The sequence below is a fragment of the Callospermophilus lateralis genome, chromosome 10, assembly GCF_048772815.1.
Source record: "Callospermophilus lateralis isolate mCalLat2 chromosome 10, mCalLat2.hap1, whole genome shotgun sequence".
Lineage (NCBI taxonomy): Eukaryota > Metazoa > Chordata > Mammalia > Rodentia > Sciuridae > Callospermophilus > Callospermophilus lateralis.
In genome coordinates, this window is record NC_135314.1 from 61,297,674 (window position 1) to 61,319,846 (window position 22,173).

General features: G+C 37.8%; 1 pseudogene; it reads right to left on the reverse strand.

Annotated features, from left to right (window-relative positions):
* The window catches only part of LOC143407838 (dnaJ homolog subfamily B member 6 pseudogene), an 83,074-nt pseudogene that overhangs the window by 41,766 nt on the left and 19,135 nt on the right, over positions 1–22,173 (reverse strand).

Here is a 22,173-nt window from a genome sequence, read left to right on the forward strand (position 1 = left end):
GGAAAGAGAAAAATATCACTAATGTTTCATAACCAGAGTGTTAGCAGACCTTTGTGTTTCCCTCCAACCATCTGAAGCACACCATAAGGAAAAATATGAGTTGCCATCCTGTGTAGATAGGTTCAGTTGCTTTATTTTTTAATATTTCACGATTAATTCAAACAATTTTTCCATTCTAAAAAAATAAGTTGTTTTCTTAAAAATGGGCTAAATCTGTATAGTGCTTTTGGTAGTATGCTCATTTTGATAAGATTAATTCTGCCTATCCAAGAGCAAGATAGATCTTTCCCGTCTTCTAAGGTCTTCTTTGATTTCTTTCTTTAGGGTTCTGTAATTTTCATTATATAGATCTTTCACCTCTTTCGTTAAGTTGATTTCCAAGTATTTTCTTTTTTTGAGGCTATTGTAAGTAGGGTAGTTTTCCTTGTTTCCCTTTCTGAGGGTTTGTCACTGATATTTAGAAATGCCTTTGATTTATGGGTGTTGGTTTTATATCCTCCTACATTGTTGAATTCATTTATTAGTTCTAGAAGTTTTCTGGTGGAACTTTTTGGGTCTTCTAGGTATAGAATCATATCATCAGCAAATAATGCTAATTTGAGTTCTTCTTTTCCTCAGTTAGTAGAAGCATTGGACTTTTCTTTCTTTACATCTTCTCAGGATAGTAAATACAAAGACTTTCTGTAGGCATGAGTGCTACTTAAAGGCTGAGGTATGCTTTATTTTAATTTCATTTGCTCAAAATTGATTTTTGTATGTAATTTGGTAGAAGTCAAAGTTTAATAATAAAATGTAGAAATTAATAATGGAAACTTATGTTCCATTATCTTGTATGAAGTCAGTGATAAATGACACAATGTTAGCAACATTTTGCAGTGTTTATTATCTGAGGTAATCTTTTTTATTTAGATTCTAATTAAGTAGTCCTCATTGCTGCTACATATGGTTTATTTTAAATAATCATAACTGGTATACCTGTTAATTTTTAATTTGATTTCAAAGTATAAAATATACTATTTCTACTTTTGACTGCAGCTTATAAATTCCCTAAATGAAGTCAACAAATATGGTGAGTAATTAAATGTGAATGAATTGCTATTACTAAACCCATTTTAATTTGCTAAGTGTCTTTCTGATTGACCATCTTGACTGGAAGTAGAAGGGTACATGTAATCCATCTGAATGTCCTTCTCAGCCTTGTGTTCTTCTCCAGTTGCCTTTCCCTGCTGTGAAACAGTAAGGCAGGCAGACTTGTGGTTGTAGAAACACATAGCCTTGGTTTATATTGTTTGGTCAAGTCATAAATTTATTCCAAGTCAGGATGATTTGTAGAGAAGGCAACATCAAGGAAATAGAATCAGCGGGGAATATTGAAAGGATCGGATCATTACTTTTGCCATTCCAACTTTCATTTGTTTCATTCAACAAATATTGCACACCATATTATGAGCATAAAAAAATTATTAAACTTTGAGTCCTTCTAGTAATTTTCAGCCTTTCCCGAGAGGCATGCACATAAGACAATGAACTCTGTTAAAACAATAGGTGAAAGATTCAATGCATCCAATGCCAAAGGGATCTTGTCTGTGTCTGGGATTCATTTCCCCAGACTATACACCTGAATCTGAGTAGAGTGTCAAAGGGTGAATTTATGAAGTTGATTTAAGGAAAGATCCTTCTAAAGAGTGAGGTATTTAAATAAATGGCAGCATGTAGCCACACGTTGTATGCAAGGCAAATACTCTGATGTGATTAAAATCATGTGTATGCTTAAGGTAGTGGCAAAATTTTTGTTTAGAGAGCTATAGAGAGGTAGTTTTTAAAGTTCTCAGAAATGTTTTGAAGGAACCTGGATTTGAGTTGAATAAGTTTTTAGACTGAAGCATTATAAAAAGCCATACTGTTCTAGCATCTGATGGATGGGAGTGGTAACTGGTAAATGCCTTTCTTCTATTTTCTTCCTACTTATACAAATGTCAAGACAGTCCATTTATAGTACCTTGTCAGGATGGATACAGTTCCTCTCCATTTCTGTGCAGATCAGGTATACAGAAACACTCCATAATCTTAAAAGACTTCCTTTTATGAACTAGACTAAGGTCATCACAGTAGAGGTAGAGAAGGAAGAGGAAGGAAGGAAAAATTGTGGGGAGCGATAGGGCATGATCTTGACCATGACCCAGGGAACCATTCAGACTCAAGGGTGAATGAGAACTAACTGGGATTAGTTAATAACATTTTCAATCTGGCAAAGGACTAGGCATGAGCATGATCTGTGGTAGAGGAGAAACAAGTTAGAATCCCATATTCAACTTAATTTGGTGGATCACATGTAATTCAAAGATTCCGATTATCCCAGATATTTCAAGAGTACTTTTCATGGTTCATTTTATATGACTGTTACTTTAGTAGCATACATAAGTGAATCCTAGGTAACTCCTAGAGCTACAAAAAATTACTTAGAATTGTACACAGATATCATTGTGGGAACAAGAACAAGGAAATCTTTAAGTTTGCATTACTAATAAATTAATTTATAAATATTAATAAAATATAAATAATAATGATAGTGAAAAGTAATATGCTCTAGGCTTGTATTAAACATACTCCTGCTATCTCATTTAATACTTACAACCTTGGGAGGAAGGTTGTTTTTGCAAGAAACAAATAAGAGGTAATAAAGTAGAATGGTTGTTTAAGGCAAGTAGTCTTAGTAGGACTTAGACCCAGGCATGGTGAAAAAGTCAGGTGTAGGTGTGTTTGAGGATGACTCGCACATATATAATCTATAAAGCCTCTGTCACTCTGTCATCATGAAGCTCTGAATGAAAAGGTAATTGTTTAAGGGTCTAAATTTATTAGGCCAGTGGAAGTATTTACATCGGAAATTCAAGAGAGAGAGGGAAAAATGAAGCGACTGCCATGTATCCATTGCAGGTTATCAGGGAGCTTATACTAGTAGTTGGGAGAACAGAGTTACCCGTAAAGCAATCCTGAAGGAAGTATCTCAGATCCCGTGGGGCTCCTGACCTGTCTGTGCTCACTGCAGATGTACCTGATAGTGGCTTCCATGCTCTTCCCACAGGTCTCACCACTGACATCCAGGTGCCCAAACCAAAAGCATGCTTTAGGATGCTAAGGATACCTGTGGGATGGTTCTTGCTAATTTATAAAGGACATTAAGGGCCATGGAAGAAACAATTTTTTAGAATTCGGGTTGCCCTAATAGCAGAAAGTAAATTCTAAACTGAACCTTTCTCTTAAAGTACACTTGATAATGAGCTTTCAAGTATGATATCCAACTCCATCCTGTCTTCCTTGTCCCAGTGGTCCTTTTAGTAAGATTTATGATGAGGGAATAAAGGTGCTCCAATGTCTTGGCTTAAATCCAAACCAGGAAATTCTATTAGGCTTCCAAAATAGATTTCTCCAACAGTTTCAATTAAGTTAAAAAAAAAAAAATCTTACTCCCCCACTTTAAGAAAGTGTGACTACAGGCCTTGCCATCTTCATTTGGATTCATGGAGGCATAAATGCACTTGTTGAGAAATATATATGACAGCCACACATTGAAGAATTCTGTAGAAATGTGAGGTTACTGCCATATTTCTGTGAAAATCCATAGTCCAACCTCTGGCCTCTGAGAGGGAAAAACTGCTCTTTCTACAGTCAAAGTATCCAGTGGCTCCATTATTCCCAACACAGGGAAGTAATCACATAAATAAAATATTAGTGGTGATTTTTAGGAGCATGTTCTGTTTTTTAAAAGTCTTTTATCACTTTTAAAATAGCTTGAACAATGCATCCTGAAATTCACCAAAGGCATTTTTGAACCCCCTTTTCTACAGGAAATGTATACTCATGAACCTTAATTGAGTCTTAAAGGAAAAGACTTGATTTGTATCTGTCTACTGTTGTGGGGTATCATTTTTTTTCAAGGATAACGGGGAGAGAAGATGCCCATGTCTAAACAGCAACAACATGCAAAAGGGAAGCAGTATTGGAGGAGGATTGTGAGAAAATTAAACAGATAAATTCACAGAAACACCAAATAATTCTTTCCATGCATTTCTTTATCTCCCTCCATTATTCTCTTTGAAGAGCACAGGCCCTGTAATTCCTCTCTTTGTCTTTCTTGTCCTCCACCAAATCTCCAGAACTAAAACAAATCAAATCAAGAATTAACCTTTTAAGCATGAAATATATCTCTATGCTATGCTACGCATGTCCTCTATAAATCATTCTATGGGAGAAGTCTGGGAGATCCACACAGCTCCAATTCCCAGGTGATTCCTGGGGAGCGCTAGCAGCAGCCCCCCTCATTTACTATGATGACTTTTCTCTGGCTGAAATACTGTTTTGCTACAGCCTACGGTAGGAATAAGCTCTTCAAATAATTTCTTCATGCAATATACAGCAACATCACAATTATAAAACTGCACTGCAGCAAGGTTATAGACCCAGAGGGGGAAAAAATGGTGAAACGTAATTATTTGTGAGTAATGAAGTAATTCCATGGCCTAAGGCTGTAGAATTATGCCAAGACTAAATCACCAGGGAAAAGATCAAGGAGGTAAGGTGGACTCAGGTTCCCAGCTCTTTTTTCCCATGCTGCATTGTGCAAGAGTGGGCTCCCTGCAGGACTCTGAGCTGTTGGCTCCTAGCCATCTCATTACCACCATCACAACAACCGTGAAACTAATAATGGCAACCATTTACTGAATGCCTATAATGTGCCAGGCATGTGGCACTGTTATCTCTGATCCTTCCTTTAGTCCTACAAAGTCAGTACCAATATTCCCATTTTACAGATATATTAAATTAGCTTGTCCAAAGAGGGTCACTGACTCAGGATTCAAATATAGGTAAGCCTCATTCTAATGACTTGGCTTGTGAAGTCAACCGATAGGCCTTTGGTGACTTGCCTGTCTCTGTAAGTATCTGTGCTCCACATGTATACTCTTTAAGGAAAAGAAAATCCCAAGAGAATAGGGTTTCTCAACTCCTTAAAATATACCTTGGGTTTTCTTATACCCCTAAAGCCTTCTTAAACAATGTCTTTTCTAATTGCCCCTCGAAGCCCCACAATATTATAATACAATAATACAGTATATATCTATTATATATCTTTTGTACTGTGGCCCTTTTGAGGACTGCAGACTTTTGTAACATCTAAGTGTTTTGCATCCCCTGGTGGTGATATTGACCCTGATGGGGATACATGCTCTCAAGTGGCAGTACACCTTGAAGCCCTCCTTTTATTCAGTGGCACCCAAGAGGGATAACAGATTTCTTCTTTCCCTTCTCCTCATCAGGTAGCTGAAATATACTATGACAGAACCTCAGTGATGCAGATCCATGGTGGATTATTGTGTAGATTTAGTAAAGAAGGGGTACTATTGGGGGAGCATTCTATAGACTCTTCAGATGGGGAACCTGAAGTGAGGGGAGCAGAGCAAGCAAGGCTGCCATTCCCTAAACTAACTGTGGCTGGCCATTAATTGTTTTTCTTGTAATTGTTGATTTATCTATAATTTGATTGTCGAATCCAGGCTTTTATAATAAACCATGGGCTGATCTATCCAATTAAGAATCTAGGGGCTCAAAGGAATCCAAACACATGACTGGACTTACTGAGAAATGGAGGCTGTTTTTAACAGAGGGACCAATTAAAAACTCCTGGAAAGTGGGAAGAGATTTAGATTTAAATTGAATTAGCCTTTATGAAGCACACACTATTCACTAGACATTGGCCTGGATGTTCTTACATTGCCATATATCTAAGTTTCCCAATCACTGTGAGGCAGATGGAAACCTTTGCCTTTTACAGCCCAGGAAACTGAAGGTCAACGCAGATATTCAAAACTTGCTGAAGAGCACACAACTGTCAAGTGGCAGAGTAAAGAGCGAAGGCCAAGCATGCTTCAGTTTCACTCCAGGTGTTACTTTACTTTTTGTTCCATTTATTCTCCATCTGACACAAATATACATAAAGGTACATTTTCTGTATACACCAAAAAACGTAACCACCAAATCACAAGACATTAGGGTGGGGTGCGTATTTAACAATTACAGTAGACTTATTTAGAAAATTTAAAATTAAATTTTGTTTTTTGTACTTTTTAAATGAAGAAGTTTAGAAAACAATGCATTTTTAAAGTATCTATAAATTGCTGACTGGAAAGGAAAGATGATTTTGTATTTTCTCACCAAGCCTCTTCTGTTCTATTAATTTCATTTTCCTATGTCTAAAACTGTCACAGATCAAAACTCAGAACAAAGGAGTGGAATATAAATTACTGTGCTTGGGTGTGGGATCTAAGCTAATAAGAATCTATCTTAAATTGACTATAACATGCAAAATTTAAGAAAAAATAATCCTGAGTCTTTCTCTTCATGGCTTAGTCTAGAGAGAGCAGCACACTTTTCCCTTAACTATTTGTATCCCAAGCAAACAATATGAAATAATAGCTATTTAGAAAGTCAGAGTTAATTTACTTATGTGACAAATAATAAGTAAGATGGACCAGGTTTTTGTCAGATAATGGCTTTGGCAAAGTTTATTAACTAGACAAGAATCCCTGCCCTCAAAGAGCTATAGTTGCAGTCAAAGAGACACAGATTAAACAAGAAACAGGTAGGTGAGTATCTTCTTACAGTTTTAGTGAACATCAGAATTACAGAGCCAGGGTCCCTTGATAGAGAATAAAGGTGGCAATGGTACAAGAGTCAACATTAGTTCTCTGGAGATGAGACCTAATTGGGATGAGAACAGGGCTTTGAGAACAGAATGATGGGCTCTTCAGCCTGAAGCAATAAGTGAGCTCTAGAGGAGAAGTAATGTATTTAAGGGGAAAAAGGTGTTGGGAGTGATGTGGCAAGGGGAGAGTGGCCAGAGATTCCTTCCTAGAGTACAGAGATTCTAGAAGGGCCAGTCAGGCGGCAGGCTTGATCGTCATATAAAGGGATGGAGTCCTGTTCTAGAGCTGTAGGAAACCTTTAAGGGTTTTAAGCCAGGGAATGGCAGGGTCTGGTTTATAGATTTAGAAGATCACTTTGTTACCTGGGTTATCAATAAAGATTCTATTACATTATTCAGATGCAAAATGTTTGACTGGAGAACTGTGGTACCCAAGGAAAAAGGGGTTGATCACTCAACCCCTGATCTTCAATGAGGGCCATGAGGATGAGTTTCCTGATGGCTATACCTGGTGATGGAGAAAATATCTGAGGCTGCTGTACACACCATGGCCAGCCTGTCATTGAGCAGGCTCTACCTTTGCCATGATGAAATTGTGTGTGGTTGCTGGTCACCTCATTCTCTCTAGCTTCATGGACTCTGTGACTTCCTTTTTGTCACTGTAACAAAATACCTGAGAAAGTCAACTTAAGGAAAGATTTGTTTGGGCTCATGGTTTCATAGGTTTTTCTTGGCCCCATTGGGTCTGGGCCTGTGGTGAGGCAGAACATCATGGCAGGAAGGATGTGGTAGAGAAAAACTGCTAGCCTCATGGCAACCAGAAAAAAGGAAGGTTGGGAGAGGGTAGGGGCAAAATACATCAATCCAAGGCACTCCCCGAGTGACCTACTTCCTCCCAATGGGCCCCACATCCTAAAGCTTCCACCCCCCACCCTATAGTATCAGCTGTGGACCAAGCCCTCCACTCTTCAGCATTTGAAGGACAATCCAGATTCAAACTAGAGCACTTTCCCTTGAGGTTTTTTTTTTTTTTTTTTTTTTTTCAGAAACACACACACACATATACACACACATACAAAACACTTGCATATTAAGTAATAAGAATAGATTTGGAAGAGAGGACTACAGATGTTGATTAGCCCTGTGACTTTTTCTTTATAAATCATTTCTTAATTATATGACAGATAACTGAAACATAAAAAAAATAAAAACAAAGTACTTAATTTCTTGTACCATAGCACCTTAATCTAGAAAATAAAAATGCTACCCTATTGCGCTAGGAAAAATAACCAAAGGGATAAAGTCTTCTATGTAATATAAACATTAGTATGCTACCTAACATGAGTATGTTTGTTATATGTGTACTTTACAGAACTGTAGTACCCAAGCAAAATCATGAAGCACCTGGCAACTCTTAGGGCATTGTGCTCCTGGCTACTTCTGAGATTGCAAACCAGTTTGCTTTTTCTGGGCCACAGCCTAAAATCCAAACTTCATCTTTTACCCAGCTCCAATATGAGGTTTGTGCTTTCAGTGTCTTATTCTAGCTAAGTAGTGATCATGTTAGAAAGCAATATATATATATATATATATATATATATATATATATATATACATGAATGAAGGAGTATTTTTGTAGCCTACAATGTGACTAGGCAAGACTTCTGCATTATGACAGAAGACTCTTTGAGCACAGATCCTTGGACTAACGAATATAAGTTTCTACTAGTGAGCTGTCTCCAGGACATGCTGCTGGGCATGTTGTGAGGGTGCAGTGGTCTTTTGAGTAGCCTTCCTCTAATCAGATTGCAGAGCTGTATGGCTGTTCCATATGCCCAGGAGGCCAGCTATGTTGCTCAGGGCTTTGGATAGTTTGTTTTCTCCTCTTATTTATGAGCACAGAAATGACAGCAGCCCTCAGCACTGGAAACTGGCCAGCAGTCAGTCAACCAGCAAGTATTCCTGAAACACCCCAGGGTGATTGCCTTCTTGGGGTCTTGTCTGGTAGCAGCTTCTACTTTTCTATGAGCCATACTTTTCCTGACATGACTTAGCTCACAGAGGTTTTTCATTTTGCATGCAAATGTTTATGGGTTAAAAGCTTATTTAAATGTCCCTAGGGCAGGCTGGGTGGGAGACCAGCCTCGCCTTCTTGTCATACACACTGTATTTGGAGCCAGTTAAGGACCGGAAAAATTGCTTGAAGAGGCATATGGAAATTTCAGAGATAGAAAGCAATCAAGCTACATTTTCTGAAACTAGTGTTAAGATACTGATTGGGAATGGAAATAAATATAAATCAGTCTCTTTTCTTGACAAAATCATCAATACAATTTCCTGATTATCTGGAATGATTTGGGGGATGAGTACTTTGGATCACTGTGTTGAAAGTCATGTTTCATGTCATTTTAAATGTTATAGAATTATTCTCACTATGAATGGATATAGCCGATACCTGTCACTGAAGATATACAGGGAGTAGAGTAGACTCAAAAAGCATTGAACATGAATTCAGGCTGATATTAACAGGATACACCCTCCCAAACCACTGCATCAACTTCACAAATACATTGCTGCTTGGAAGGAGAGCACTCCCTGACACTGCTAAGGAGAGAGGAGAGATGGTGCTTTCTGGACAGGGTGCTGACACTGGCGGGTGCTTCGACACTGGGGCCTTGTTAGCTCTAAGGAAGCAATGTGTTCTGAGTGAGTATGTGAGTGTTATGCATGTATGTGGGGTGTTTGTGTGTAAGCACATGTGTATTTCACAGCCACGGGAAAGTCTACAGAGAGGTCTAACTAAAAATTCTATCCAGGCAAAAGTGTTCTAAGATGTCTACACATTGACTTGATTCAATTGTATTCAGTATTACCCATATTTTTCCCTAATGGTAGAATAGTCAACAGATTTTATAGGCTATATATATTTCATAGATATATAATATATAAAATATATTTTATACATATATTCTATAAATGCATAAATCCATTTCATATATATCATCTCTTCCATTCATTATGATCAACATGTTGAAGAATTTCTTTCTTTAGCATCTTCCGATCTATTACAGTTTGAGTCCCCAGTGTTTTAGTTCAGGCCTTTAGTTTCTTATATAGACAATTTTAAGGGCTTTCTAACTAATTTTGTTACCACCTGCAAAGCTTCTCTCCAACTTGTCCTACTGTTGCCCAGGTGATTATTTTAAAACACTTTCTAAAATCTTCTCAAATCACTTTCAGCTTAAAACCACTAAGAGGCTCCTCATAGCTTTGTCTGATATCTAATAACTAACAATGTCTTTTAGGTGGTACACGCCCATGCTAGTCATTTTTCATCTGGATTGTCCCATGAATCCTTGCTATTTCCTTGTTTTAGGTGCTAGGAATGATTTGCATTCTACAGCATCAGAGTGATTTGTGAGATTGAGAACTCCAAGAAACAAAAATCAATCAAATGGTGTTCTAGGACCTTTTTGGCTTCAATCTAAAATACCATTCAGCAGTATAAAAATATTTCCAATGCAATAGGCTGAGACCCTGTCACTGATCCCATATCTGAAAGTACCTACGGGATAAATTCCTAAGAGAAATTCCTCAGCGTGTTTTAATGGATTTACAAATCAGAAAAATATTGCTGGGTTCCACAGAGATTGTACAATTCATATAAACAGCAGCAATATTCTCCTGATTTAAGCCAATCTGATGAATTTTAAACATTACCTTATAGTTTTAATTAGCACATCCCATTACCAAAGGGAGGTTATAAAAAAGGGGAATCTGACAGTGGTTTCCCAGAACAGTTGGGAGATGGGTGTTGTTATGCCTCCCTTTGTGGGGAGGAAACTGGGTCAAGACACTCACAAGCTTAATTATTCAACTGCATGTCATTAATCAAATTTCTCTGGAAAGTTTCCAAGCTCACCCATTGTGTTCCAGGTCATTACAGGCACTCCTGTGCTCTCATGTGCACTGGGTTGTTCTTACCCCTGTATCTTTGCACTTGTTGTCCTGACTCTCTGGAATAGGCCCATCTCTCTTTGATCAGTTAATTTGTCCTTTTGTGCTTCAAATCCTTGTCTAAGCATCACCTTCTTCAGAAAGCCTCTCCTTCCCTTATGTCACAAAAATGCCTTTCTTGGGTCTCTAGCTGCTGACCTCTGGCCACATGTCACTGTGACATTCCTGATGGCAAGACTACCTATTAGCTCACCTGGCCCAAGGTCTCATACAAATGACTGACTAGAGGTAAGTCATTGAAAATTGAATAAATGCTTTTTAAAAGCTGTTGTTACTTAAGGAACACTGACTTATTCTTTGTTTGGATAGGATACAAAGAAAAAGTCTGGTAAAGTCTGATATTTAAGGAATCTTCAATTGAGTTATAGACCCATGGAACCCCCTGTGGGTCCCTGAGACCAGCTGTAGCGTTGGGAGGCTTCATGGCACCAGATACCCCTCAGCCCTCAATTCACCTCACCCCCTCAACCAAGGCAAGTTGTTCCCTGTTCTGTGTCTTGGTATCCTGTGTGAGCTTGTTCAATAGAAAGAGTTTGTGACTTTGAAGTACTCTAGACTTTTGTGAAGAAGAAAGCCAGTTCTATTAATGAACAGATTTGGGTTCTAGTCTTGCCTCTGCCTTTGGCTAACTCTGTGACCTATGCTAGCCACTAACTCATCTGGGGCCCAATGTCTTCTTACTCTTTAAAATGAATCTCCTACGCAGTTGAGACCAAAGTTCTATAGCACTATGTCAATACCTTGTTTATACCCTGTATTGCATCTAAAAATCAGAAGCTTGTCTTATTTAGAACATTATAGTCTAAATTTCCTTTTTATTCACCACTTTGATAATAGAGTCCTATACTCTAAAAGTAGCCCTTAGTTCCTAGCCTCTAATATATTAAGAACAATTTTCTTGTCCTCAATTTCAAAACCTCAACTGAGATTCCTTTGCCATTCAATTTTCATCTCATAGGTCCACTTGTCTTTTGTGGCATGCCCTTGGACATTCACAATCCCTCACACTTCCTTTCTCTCTTTCTGACTATCTTAGACCTACAAGATCTTTGCTTTTTACTTTATCTGCTTTTATTTTAAAATACTCTGTAAATTATACAGGGTCCATGAAATCAATTCCATCCCAAGAAATAAGAGACAATATTTATTATTTCATTATATATTGTTCATGAGTCAAAACACATATCATGATAAACTTCATCAATCTAATATGTATGCATATATTACATTTATATATATACACACACACATATGTATTTATAAAGATTTGGCATTTATTCTTTATAGATAAATCTATCATGTAGGTATCATTAATTAGACACTAAACTCCTTTAAGGAATAACATTTATTTTAAGTGCCACATAAAGCTTACAGCAAACCACCTATGTCCATATGTGCAATAACAAGCTTTCTATGTCGACTCAGACTTAAATCATATGGGCTTGGAAATTCCTGGTATAGCATCAGAAATGCTTTGAAAGTGAAATGTAATTTAAAAATTATTCTCAGATATTAACTTCTTAGACCTTTTCTGTTGCACCACCTTTCCTATAAATTGAGAACCCTTGTGATTTTGTGAATATCAGCATGTGGCCTCAAATGAAATCCCCTCTGTGTAGGGATAATATCCTAAAAAAATGGGAGGCATTTGGTGGAGTGAAGGAAATACCACCACTTCTGTCACTTTCTTTGTTCTTTTATCATTGTCAGAAGCTTCCAAGATTTAAAAAAAAAAAAAAAAAAATCTGTCACAGGCCACTTTTCCCCACTCCTCTCCCAATTCCTGATCTTTTGCTATTGCTTTGACAACACTGGCCTAAGTTCTGAAGCAGACCTCAGTGACCAAGTCCTCTGCTGCAACACTTCCCTCTTAATGAGTCAGGGTGGTCCCAAGAGGCAGCAGGGGCTTCCTCTCCAGGGGCCTAAGGGCTTCCTCAGCAGTCCTAGCAGGGCTCTGTCTCTCTCCAACCTCCCTTTAATGAGCTGATTCTTCTCTTTATCTGGGACACCTCAAAGGCCTCACTCCCTGGGCCATTGTGGGGCGTGGTTTTCTGGCTACCCATTTTTTTTCCCCCTTGAGGGTGGTACTTCTACCTCCTGTGGGTCAAATTAGTCTCTAAGCTTCAGTATCCTGTCATTTTATCTGGCTCACTTTCTGCATCTTAGAGAGCAACAGCTGCGTCCTTAGCCATGGATGTGCACAGTGACCCACAGCTTCTTCTTCTTCTATTTTTTTTTTTTTTAAAGAGAGAGTGGAGAGAGAGAGAGAGAATTTTTTTTTAATATTTGTTTTTTAGTTTTGTTTGTATGTGGTGCTGAGGATTGAACCCGGGCCGCACGCATGCCAGGCGAGGGCGCTACCGCTTGAGCCACATCCCCAGCACCCTCACAGCTTCTTAAAAGGAATCCCTCCTCTCATTTTACCACCTCCTGGTAGGTGAAGTTCCTGCCTGTAAAATTCCAGTGGTACCTCAGTTGTGAGTGGTGTAGACAGTGGAGTTCAGCAATTCAGTAAGACACATTTTCAGTGCAAATCACACTCTTGAATCATTTTCAAAAGTCTATTTTCATTCTGAGGGTTTCAGCCCGACACAAAATGACCTATCCAACTAAATAAATTCCCAAAGCCCTGTATACTTACCCTGTCACTCCTCTAACCCCCTGACACTGGATTGTCAAAATATGGAATGAGCTATAAAACTGTTTTGTCTCAGCAACCTTAATGAAGAATGGAGAAATAGGAGGCAGAACCTCAGTAACTCTATCTCCCCCTCTCACCACCATCCTTAATATCCTAAGGTGAGGGATCCCTCTGATTTTATGGTTTGACTTATTCTACAAGTTTCTTTGCATGAGTAAAGCATAAAAGGCAACGGTATTTCACAAACACACTCTAAATCACAGCATTAACACAGCCAGATTCTTAATGTCATCATGATGGTCTGTAGTTCTGATTGCAAAGATGATGTGATATGTGTATATGAGAGAGAGAGAGAGAGAGAGAGAGAGAGAGACTGATATATGCATACACATACATTATCTACATACAGAGACCCATATCAGCAATTTCCAGTTTTTCAGATTTTTAGAAAGTCTAGAAAGTATGAAGACAGAAGTAATGCTGGTAAATAATTTGGATTTTTACATTGCAACTTATTTGAAATATCTGTGCATAGAAGCAAGAAAGTAAGACAGGTGGATGGATGATTGACATGCATCACAGACACGAGTTAGTTTTATTATATCTTGTTTGTCTTTCTTTGCTTTGTGGCCCTGGAGCTTTTCAGGCTACTCCCTTTGGTCTGCCTGAGAGATCTGGACTTATGGAGGTAGAGCATCAGCTCCAGGGTTTGGGACTGCTTCCTTCTGCTTCTTGCTTGCAATGCTGAAGTTCACTCAAATGCTGATCAGAACAAAACACAGAGGGACTTTCTGAATGTCTGATGCAAAACCAGACTGAGTTTGTCTCTGGCTATTGTAGTTACTCCTGTTGGGACAGTGCTTACTTTCCCTCTATTTCTTGAACAAAAGTCATCCCATTACATACTCTTTGGTGCATGCCACACATTTAAAGGTGTGGCTCTTTTAATCACTGTGATACCAATGGTTCTGACTGGCCTTGAAGTGGTAGATTCTTCAGGTCAATTGTACTTTCAGGACAAGTGAGTTAGCCCCAAAGTTTCCTCTTTACTAATATTTGATTGTGCCTTTAGCATGTTAGCTAGATACAAAGATGTATATTTGAAGTCATAATCTGATAATTTGAGGTTTCATAACCATCCCAGTCATAACTGCAGAACACCACCCCTTAATGCTGATGTTCCATAAAGTCAACACATACATTGCCATAATAAATACTGAGCCATTGCTCTAAGGGCAAATAGAAAGTTAGGTTCCTAGAAGCCTCAGGTCACAACATTTTTATTAACTGATGATACCTACCTTTGTTTTCTGTGTGTTTCTCTTTAAAGACACGTTATTGAATATAGATTGCTGATTCATTAACTCTTAACTCCCACCACCAGCACTATAAGTCAAGCCTCAGTGAAGCTTATGTTATGCAGATATGATCTCTGCAAGGCACAGGACAGTTTTCTTGTGCGTAGAAACACTAGACAGTACTATTTCCCTGTGCTGTGGGACAGGGAAATAACCAATAGAAACCACAGCTCTGAAAACATGGCACTAATTAGATCACAAAAAGTTCACTTATGTTCAGGGTGAGAGTTGGTCAAAGGAAGCAGCTCAGCCTGGCACTGTGGTACATGCCTGTAATCCAAGTGGCTTGAGAGGCTGAGGCAGAAGGATCACAAGTTCTAAGCCAACCTCGGCAAAAGTGAGGTGCTAAGCAACATAATGAGACCCTGTGTCTAAATAAAATACAGAATAGGGCTGCTGGGGGTATGGCTCAGTGGTCGAGTGTCCCTGAGTTCAATCCCCACTATCAAAAAAAATAATAAACAATAAAAAGGCAGCTCAGCTGAACATAGACAGGCACATGAAATGTTCATGAAAGAACAGCGAGAATGGGCTTGGGAATTCCTAGTAAATTTTAATAAGTAGGAGTATTTGCAGATGATAGAAAAGATGAATGATAAACTGTAATTTGTTATTTGGACTGAAGGACCAAAAAGGCAGGCTCTGAGAGAAAAAAAAAAACAATTCCACCCCAATTCCAGACCTCCATGATCTGGTAAATCTCTTTTATCTTCCAGAAAAACCTCTGGGCAAGAGACATCTTCAAATAGCTTAGGGCTAATTAATTTATCTGGTAGGGCACATAACAGTGTGCCTGGGACCATACATCCTTCTGCAGTTGCTTTTGATTTAAATAGGTTCTTACAACACTGGGCTTTTAGATTTTAAAATTTCTTGTGTCCTGCTTAATTGCCTAAAATCTTGCTTGTTATTGTACTTTTACTTGGCTCATTGCTATCTTAAACCTTGCTTTTCCTTCCTACTTAAAATACTCAGTAAACACCTTGTTCTTGTGGCTCTCTAGAGGAGTAACTTTCCCAGCCCAGGATGCCTGGCATCTGAGCTAAGTGTCAAGTTTCATTCTTCCTCAAGGCCTTATAAAGTAAAATTTGTATTAAAGACTCAAAAAAGAAATTAGTACAATAAAAAAAGATGATAGGCTAGAAATTTTACCTAGTAATTCTAGAAAAATTCAGGGTTCTTTTCTAAATGAGATCCTAAAGCAGAAAGAACAATCAGGGAGGAAAAATTAGTTAGGTATCTATTGAAATTTTTTTTTTTTTTACAAAGTGTGGCTTTGCTGGGTACAAGGGTACATGCCCTGTGATAGCAGTGACTCAGGAGTCTGAGGCAGGAGGATCACAAGTTTCAGGTCAACCTCAGCAAATTGGTGAGACCCTGTCTTAAAATCAAAAATAAAAATGAGCTGGTGATGTGGTTCAGAAGTTAAGTACCCCTTGTTTCAATCCCCAGTATAATTGTTAATTAATTAATTTTAAAAAGATATGTTTATCAAAAGATAGAATTGTTTCATTATAATTCCTACCCCCCCTCTGAAGCTGTATGGCTTAATGAAGATTTTACATAGTTTGGACATCCCTGTGACAATTCTTTTCAGACATTTAACCTCTGTTAGTTTTTCTTCTGAACAGCTAGAAGTAAATAAATATCACTTTTTTGATAACACCAGTGTTCATAACATCTGTCTGTGACTTCCTCTGCCTATGATTCAATTAAATCCTGAGGGACTTGAAGGTTTACATGTTTCTAAGCTGGCCTGTAGACAACCCTTTAAGAACTACTGTCCCTAATACAACTAGTTTACAAAGATATTTAGTGCCGTAATCGGCACATTGTAAGTCCTCAGTAAATTCTTGCCACATATCACCTTCCCTACCATTCAATAATTTGTCATTTTCACCCCACCTTTTGTTCATCTGTTTTTGTGCTATAAATATTCTATTTTACCCATGCTTTGCCTACTCTGACCTTTGTTAACTCAGGTAGAATCCCAACTTCTTTTTTTTTTTTTCTTTAATGGCTCTTTCTTACCTGAATATATTTTAATCAATGCCATGTCATTTATTTAACTTTAGTTACATATTGGAATAATATACATACTCAGATATTTTTTTAATTTTTTAATTTTTATTTTTTAAATTTATTTTGCATTACAAGTCTTAAAACACCATTATACAAAAATTTATCATATCTCTGATTATATATAAGATATGTTGACACCAAATTCACATCTTCATACATGTATTTTGTATAATGATGAGGATCTCCTTGAAGGTACATTTATTTTGAAAGTTGAAGAGAAAATTTCAGTTTCTTTCTCTATACACACACACACACACACACACACACACACACACACACACACAGAATCACAAGCAGTTACATATTGGACCAAGCAATTTTTCTTCAGTCAGATGAATACTCTATTGAGTTAGATGGTTGGATTATAGTTAATTTTGTACAAAAGGAAGTAACTGCAATATCATTAGGTCTTTCAAATATTTCTCTAGGAAATAACTTTGGTCTAACTGAAACTATGAATTAATTCATTTATTTGTTAATTCATTTAGTAAACATTTACTACATTCCTATGGGTGCTGAACATTACACAAAATATTTTAGAGGATAAAAGGATATATTAAGGGGTGGGAATATAGTACAGTGGTAGAGCACTTTCCCAGCAATTCCAAGGCCCTGGGTTCTATCTCTAGTACTGCAAAAGTTAAAACTGAAAGAAAAAAAAAAAAAGTATTAGTTATAGGTTCTACTTCCAATTAGTTTGTGGCTACTAGAAAATATATATATATATCCATAAAGAACTCCATGTTGAGGCAGAAAAAGTTATGTATCTTAAGACAGATTAGATGGGATGCATGTTGGGAAAGCATAGGACTTCCCATTGGGCACTGGGAAAGACTTTCTGGCGGAAGCTTTATTTAGGTTGGGTCACCAAGGATGCAAGCAGCCATGTGGAGTGGGGGAGGTGAACTGTTCTTTTTAAAACTGGTCTCTCTTCAGACCAGTTAATTCTAGAGAAAGCAAGCTGTCCTGGGATCAGAGCAGAGAAATGTGAATGTGGATTTTCTGTGGTTCCTTTTGACTGGAGCTCACAGGGTGACTAGAAGAAGGCAGGAAGAACTGGCTGCCATCAATGTCAAGCCAAGGAAAGTAGGGTTCACTCTGACATTCACGGGGAAGGCTGTGAAATGAATTGATCTGTGCTTTAATAAGATTAGTCTAACAATAGAGTATAGATTGAATTTTCTCTAAACCTTCTTCGGGTCTCATCTCTGGTGTTGATGAATTGGTCTCGTTCTGGACCGTTTTCCCTCTTGGACTTGGAGAGTTGCAGGAACTTCCTAGAGAATGTTGCTTTCCTCAGTATGAGAGGGCCCTAGGAATTATTGCCACCTTAGTAAAGTGAATTGTCTAGAGGGCTGCAAAGTAAATTAAAAATGTAAATTTCTGGAAGACAGAGTCTGATTCACTTATATGTATACTTTATTTGATTTTATTTTGTAGTGCCAAGGACCAAACCTAGGCCCTCAAGCATGTTTGATACTACTCTACTACTCCAGCTATCCTCCTAGTTCAGCTGGATTCTTTTTTTTTTCTTCCTTTTTTTGTAGTATATGTCCACTTTATGACCAGTTAGACCATCAAATTTCAAAAAGTAATGAAAAAAAAAAAAAAAAAAGTAAGAGAAGGACTTACTCTGCAGCAATACATAGATTTTAGTAACAGTGGTGATTAGTATCAAGCCCAAGTTGCTCCAGAGTGCAGGCTGGAGTTGAAGGTGATCATGGGAGAAGCCATGAGAATGACATCCTGCATGTAACCGAAGCTTCTCCTATAGCACAAGAGCGCAGCAGGTACATATTTTAGGTATCATATTACAGAGTTATTGGGGAGATCTAGAAAGTTGCTGGTTTGAATTATGTTTGGGCAGGGTATATATTCTAAGTGAGAAAAATATGTACTCCCAGAAAACACCATCATTTTTCTTAGACTTTATTTCATCCCTACACTACTGACCCCTTCAGATTTTATTAATGTACTACTAGGCTGATAAGCTTAAGTCAGCATTCTATTTGTTTTAATTGTTAGGGATTTGGGGACGTTATGTAATGCAAATTACGGAAATGAATATTATTAAACCCACCCATACACATTGGACACATTGAAAAATTCACTCCTGTATTCTGTAAAATTAATATAACTCTTCACACCACAGCCCTGGACTGTTGTGCAGGGAATGTCATTTTCTTTTTATACATCCCAGAACTGGTTGAGCTGCCCTATGTTGCAGCTTTAGAGTGGCCTGCCCCCTCTCCCCTTCCTCCCTCAGCGTGTGCCCCCTCTCTGCAGATGGCTTGGTGCTTGTTTTCCAAAGGCATTAGGCAGGACTTATGTGCAAAAACAGAGCAATTTCGCCCTCATCTGGCCAGAGAAATGGTTGCAGTTTGAGATTCCCTGAGCTTGAGCACAGCAAAAAGACTACAAAATCTTTGAGACATAAAGATGTGCTTTCTTGTGAGTTCTAAAGTTTAGCAATTTCCCAAGGCACACTCATTACTGAAGGTATTATTACCTCCTCTGTGGTATTTCTGGAATTATCAAGTGAGAGAAGAAGAATACATGCTAAAGTCCTTGAGGAATAGTACTTATCACTGGCATTTTCCAGACTGCTAGCTAAATGGAGTCAACAAAGGTTTAAGTTCTTAACAGGCACATTGCAGGCCTATGAGGAAAATCTCTAGAAAGGATAAGTGAATGACTCATAACTATTTTTCATTTGTCTCTCTAATTTACCTGTCTGCTTTTTAGGAGGAAATCAGCATTAAACTGATTTAGCACTTCTTAAATCCAAAGATGAATCCAACAAGAAGAAAGGGAATAATTTCTCACAGTCTATGGAGGATAGTGACTACATTGAAAGTGGATAAGGAGGGTGAGGATCCTCTCTGCAGCCTAAGAGGCCCAAGCAATCCCGTCAACCCCTTCCATTGAAGAGAGCACTCCCCCACACACTGCCCTGCCCCAAGAGAACTTAGAAACTGCAGTGACAGCAGCAGAAGCCATAGCTGTACCTGTGGTCTCAGGCTGCTTTGAAAGGGAGCCATGGGTATATTCTTTATGGGCTTACTGGGTATAACTGGTCTTCAATATAAGCAGCCTGACCTTGAGTCCTACTTATTCACTTCAAGCAATCTATCAATAGCTAATAATAAAGCCACTCACAATTTTACTTTTCAAATGTTGCACTTACCTCTTAACAGACTATGGAATTATGATGCATTAATTTGGGCTTATGTATTTTTAGCTAATTTAGGTTTAAAAAATAAAAGCTGGGTGTGGGAACACATACCTGAAACCCAAGTGACTCAGGAAATTGAGGCAGGAGGATTGCAAGTTTGAGGCCAGCCTCAGCAACTTAGTGACACCTTGTCTCAAGTTAAAAAATAAATAAATAAATCTGGTAGTGGGGAGGGTGGGAAAGCTGGGGATATCAGTGATAAAGTACCCTTAGGCTCAATCCTTAGTACCAAAAAAAAAAAAAAAAAAAAAAAAAATTCTGGTGACCAAGAGGACAGATGTGTTGGTGGATAAGATAGGTTGGGGAGATCTCAACTTAGAGACCTTTCTGGCAAGACAAATACTTAGTTTGCATGATGTGATTGGACCTGAGGTTTTGATAATAAGCATATTGTCAGAAGCCTTTGGACATTTAGTGTAACCAGTTCTTACTTCATTCCTGAGGTCTAGATTCAAACTCTGCCTTGAATTTTTTTAAATATTTTTATTAGCCTCACATTACCTGAAATTTAGCATTTTGAAGATAAACACTAAGAAAGTGTCCAAAATAATAAGCCAGTTTTATCATCTCTACAGTGAATGCATTTCTCCCTCTGACTTATCTTTCTCTCTAGACAGCCTCATCTTCTCACTTTTGGGTTCATTTTCACTACTCTTTAATTCTTGCATACTATTCCAAACAGATGTCTAAACTACCCTGACTCTTCCCTAACTTGCTTCCTTTGTCATTCTTCCACTCACTCAACACACTGCCAGGGTTCTGTCCTGAGTCATAGTTGAGTAAAGCAATGATAGGATAACCTAGTTTCCTACTGCTGGGCTCTCCTTGCTATCATTCACTGTGAATTGAATGAAGGTAGTGTCCTTCATCTGGCTTTCAATGTAATCCAAGGTCTGGCACTGTTCCCTGTTTCTGAAACTTCTACTCTATGACCCCACTGAACACAAGTTTGTTTCCATCCCTACTCTGTGCCTGCCAAATTCTCTGCATTTTTCATGCCACCCTTTTTTTTTAAAGAAACACCTCCTTCTTCCCTTTTATTATGGAAACTACCTCCATCTTTCAAAGACAAGCTTACATTTGACTTCTTATTTGTTAACTTCTCTGATTTCCATGACAAGAACAAAAATCTCATTCTCCATTCATTTAACCTTCTGTACACAAAAGAGTAATATTTGCCATTCTGTGCAAAAGGCGCATTCTATCCTTGAGCGTGTCATTTTTTTAATCAGAGTATATGATGCTTGAGATCAGAGACAATACCTCATTTGTCCCTATATTAGATCAAGTACCTACACTATTAGCTCTCCACTCACCTGAAAACATTATTTAGTCAAAAGTTTGAAATTGTATTTTAGGAAAATGCATTTTAAAAGCAAATAACCATATTTTGTCCTTTATGCAAATCAAGACTTTTAACTAAATAGTTGGCTTAAAAAATACTAGAATCTTATATAGAATCAGGTTTTAAAGGGCATTATAAAGCAATTATCTGGGGTAATTGCTTTGGTGAACAGGTTTAAATCAAATGTAATTAACATATTGATCACTTATACATAAATACTTTTAAAAGTAATGACAGAAATTTTTCCTTGTGTTCTGAAATTTACCAAAAGCAACAGAGCATGTTCAATAAATCCTTCTTTACAAACTCTCTGTCCAGCCCATATGCAAACAGTTATTTTGCAAAATTGAACAGCAAATTAATGAAATTCTTCTACATTACTTATCCTACATGAACTGTTGTCTGCTTTGTACATTTGAATAGAATGATGGTGATGCACTTCATTCAATAAATGTTCACTGAGGAGCAGATACGTGTCTAGCATGGGGGAATTGAGGCTGGCAAGACAGACAAGGTCCTTGTTCTCATTTTCAAGCTTTATGGTAGAAATATGTTTTTCCTAGTCCATTTGCTGTCAGAAATGACATTGTAGGAACCTGAATAATTGCATTTTTATAAAAGAATTGAGGACCATAAGCTGCTAAGCAACATTTCCCTCCCTTGCTTACTTCCTTCTAACCGATGACAGAAAATAATCCAATGATAATTTATTTTTATTCTTTTTGTTGACAGCAGGAAAAGGAACTACAAAGAAAACTCATCATCAGTGTGACTAACAGACATTCCTGGGTCCCT